Here is a 4,168-nt window from a genome sequence, read left to right as displayed (position 1 = left end):
ATTTCTTACTTTATCAATCCAGCATCACTTTAGCATGCGGCGGTACACACCAGCTTTTCAAAGGATTGGTATTCTTGATAACTGCGTGTTACCGCCGGCATGCTAAAAGTGAGCTGGATAGATAAAGTAAGAGAAATTACAGAGATTACTCTAAGAAGATGATGGGTAAAACAAGATTTTGAATGGTCTGAGAACATCAATAATGAGACAGGAAGCCATTGCTGAGATTTTGCAAGGTCATGTGACCCCCGAATGAGAGGGTCAAGCGGGAGTTTGATGCTGGATGTAATGAAAAGTGAAGTGGAAGGAAGAAGACCAGTGGGAAGACCGAGGAGAATGTGGTGGGATGATGTGCTGGAATGGCTCGAGATTCAATCAAAGGAAGAGTTCAAAACCCTAGCTCAAGAAAGAAGACCGTTTGGCAACGCTGTTACTGCTGCTTTGATGAGATTGGCAACCATCGACTCCGATGATGCTACCTGATGATGATGAGGAAAGGAAGGGGTAAGAGTTCATTATGGTCGTAATGTACCTATACAGTGTGACCCGGAAAAAGGTACCTACCCCTTTCCCGTCTCTCCTTCCCAAACCCTTTTTACTTTTGAATGGCTGAGAACAGGGTCGATCACAAAGGGGTTTATCTCGAGAGTTATTCTGTCTGTTCTATATATATGTATAAAAATGCATGCACGGCACACTAGCGCTTCGGGTTTGAAAATCGACGAGTCCTTTTGGAACTAAGAGCGAATCCGGGGTTCAGAATAATTAAAATAATAATAATAATGTTCGAAGGAGGGGTCCATTGTTGAAATCAGCCCCAGGGCCCCGATAAGGCTGACGACCAACGTGACGGGCCTGGCCGGGAAATTTAAAATCTACGCAACAGATCCTCCCTCTCTCTCACACACACTCTCACTCTTCCTCTCCCTCCCCCACACTCTCTCCCCCTCTGTCTCTTCCATTCTATTCCCCCCTCCCTCCTTCTCTTTGTTTTCCTCCCATATTTAACTTTGAAAGCTTTAAAATTTGAAGAACAAAGAATGGGGGGGGGATTTAAGATCGTTCTGTTATGTATGAGAATGTATGCTGCATGCAGAGAATTTTACTACTTTTACTGTACACATATACAACAGAAATCCAGAAAAGCTTCACAAAGGAGGCATCCCTTTGAGGTGCCTCCTTTTGAACTGCTTGGAGTTTTGAAGTTTTAGAAACATACTTGATTACTCGTAATGTCATAAGTTCATACACCTCAGTTTGTCAAAAATTTCAAAACAATTAAATTTTGAGCCCTCCTATACACAAACAAAATCCATGCTTCAAGTTTTCACAAAAATAGCTAATCATGGTACCTACTTGAAAACCATGGTACCCAACCGTAGGTAGTTACTCACAAGAACAATCCAGAAACTTAGCTTCAGTACCCATAAACCCGCCCCATGCTTTAGATTAGTTTTCACAGAAGTAGGTAATCATAGGTTGGTATTTAGGTAGGTTAGGTAGGTACTTATAAAAAGAATCATATTAGGTACTCACAAGAATAGTCAAAAGATTTATGTAGCTTCAGTGCCCATAAAATCCATGCTTTAGATTAGTTTTTCCCATTAAAAAAGAAAGGAAACAAAATCGGAAGAAGAAGAAGAAGAAATAGAAAAAGAAGGGGGAGGAGAAGAGGAAGAAGAAGAAAGAGAAGGAGGAGGAGGAGAAGGAGGAGGAGGAAGAAGAAGAAAGAGAACAGAGAGAGGAGGAGAAGAGGAAGAAGAAAGAAAAAAAGAAGAAGGAGGAGAAGGAGGTGGAGGAGGAGGAAGAAGGAGGAGGAGAAGAAGAAAATCATCAGTAACAATAGCAACAACAAAAAAAGACGAAGAAGATTAAGAAAAAGAAGAAGAATAAGAAGAACAACAACAAGTCGTCTTAAACAGCGGTCCACAAAAAATCGACGGCCGTCCGTCGACTAGTCCGTGTGGACACAGCTCAAGATGTTGTTGTTGTTGTTGGTGTTTTTTTCCCCCAACTGTGAGAAACAGTACACACGCTCTTAGTCTAATCAATTATTCAATTTTTTTTTCTTTCCAAGCTGCTTGTGTGGAGGATGTCAAATAATAGACCTGAAAAATACCTACATATTACGGAACCTATTGATGCATACCATATTCAATATCCTTTCTTTCCGTTCAAAGGAAGAGGTAGTACCCGATAGGTACAAACTAATTATCGACTGAAGTGTTATCTAAAACTTTCTCGCTTTGAGTTTATAGGTCGTCGCGACAAATTTCGAGATCAGAGCTCATTTGTGTTTTTGTGTGAGAAAATGTGAAAAAAGTCCCCCAAAAACCAGTTTTTTTTTTTGGCTTTCTGGTTTTCTGGACAAAATTTGCACCCCCACTTTCGTGTTCCTGGTAAAAAGACCTTTAATTTGATATGTAGGCCGACCAGGTTTGGATAAGTGCTTCTATGGGGACAGACAGACAGATGACACCGAAGAGAATACAATAGCCCGTCCCTTATACCTTTTATTATTACTATTGTAATAATAAAGGAAGGACGGGCTAAAAAGGGAGAAAAAATCTTTGTTTGTTTATTTGTGTCAGGAGGTTTGGGTGTTGAAGTCTTGACAAAATGTTATAATGTTGTGAAGAGTGAAGACCAAGGGAGTGTGAAGTGTGGGGAGAGCAAGTTTGAAGTGCGGGGAGAGCTTGCTGGGACCAAGTTTGAAGTGCGGGTAAGGCTTGCTGTGAAGAGGTGCTGCTATTTTTCCCCGCGAAATCATCCTTAGTTGGGACGCCAAAATTAATACGGTTTCACGTTTATCAATAGGGTCGATTTATCAATAGGGATTCAATATTTATCAATAGGGATTCAATATTAAGGAAGGAGAAAAAGAAGAAGAAGGAGAAATAGAAGAAAAAGGAGAAGAAGAAATAGAAGAAAACGAAGAAGGAGAAGAAGAAGGAGGAGAAAGAGAAGAAGAAGAAGGAGGAGAAATAGAAAAAGAAGAAGAAGGAATAGAAGAAGACGAAGAAGGAGAAGAAGAAGGAGGAGGAGAAAGAGAAGAAGAAGAAGGAGGAGGAGGAGAAATAGAAGGAGGAGGAGAAGAAGAAGAAGGAGGAGGAGGAGAAATAGAAGGAGGAGGAGGAGAAATAGAAGGAGGAGGAGAAGAAGAAGGAGGAGAAAGAGAAGAAGACGAAGAAGAAGGAAAAGAACAAGAAGAAGGAGAAAAACAAACAGAATCAACTGGTGTTCAAATTAGAACATGATAACAGATTGTTTGTTTAGAACGTGAAACTAATGCTTTCTCGTTCTCCTCGTTATAACTTTTCCTTCGCCAGCGGCGTTGTCACGATGAAACACACAAGTTTCCTCGAAACACTTGATGGCCGGGACGATAATATGAGCTCAAACCTGGTTCTTGGATGAATCTGTTTGGTGGACTTGAAAATTTTCAGCCAATCAGATTTGGTTAATCCAAGAATTAAATCTAAGTTTAAAACTCTATTTTTTTGTCCTGGTCGTATGTTTAACAGTTCAACACCATAGACCCATGGTAAATTTAACAGTTCTGGCCGTAACCGTTTAACATCATAGAACATGAGTCTGGAAATATTTGTGATCGGTCTAGCTATTTCGGGGTGGGCTCAGCGTAAGGCCGCTTTAGGAGTTGTAAATAACAGTGAAATAGTCAAGGGAGTATCTGATTTATTTATCTACTTCGAAATAACTTGTCACACCTAAGTCATATAGGTAAATATGTGATGTGTTTTACTATACCAGCCTTCTGGTACTACATATATTGTACCCATAGGTATGACAATTTACATCGGAAATTAAAACAAAGGACAAAAGAACTCCAACAAATCAACTAGTAGTGGGGCGCCCATAAATTAGAAAATTAGGCCACGCTCCCATATTGTCCGATGAGTAATGTGGTTATCGGCTCTAGCTTTCCTTTTTTTTTTTCCTCATAAATACATATCGCCCCGTCTCCCGTTCACTTGCCGCCAACAGGAACAGCGAGAGGAAAATCAATAGACATTTTCTACACAAGGCACGATGACGTCAGAAAGTTTCTCCAGATGCTCAACATTGACAGTGTTGCCGAGCGGTGCGTTTGAAATTTTACCTTTTTAGTCCGTCCTTCCTTTATTATTACTAATAATAAAAGGTATAG

This window comes from Diaphorina citri, unplaced genomic scaffold, assembly GCF_000475195.1.
Source record: "Diaphorina citri unplaced genomic scaffold, Diaci psyllid genome assembly version 1.1 scaffold3328, whole genome shotgun sequence".
In the NCBI taxonomy this organism is placed as follows: Eukaryota; Metazoa; Arthropoda; class Insecta; order Hemiptera; family Psyllidae; genus Diaphorina; species Diaphorina citri.
Note: the sequence above shows the minus strand (reverse complement) of the source record.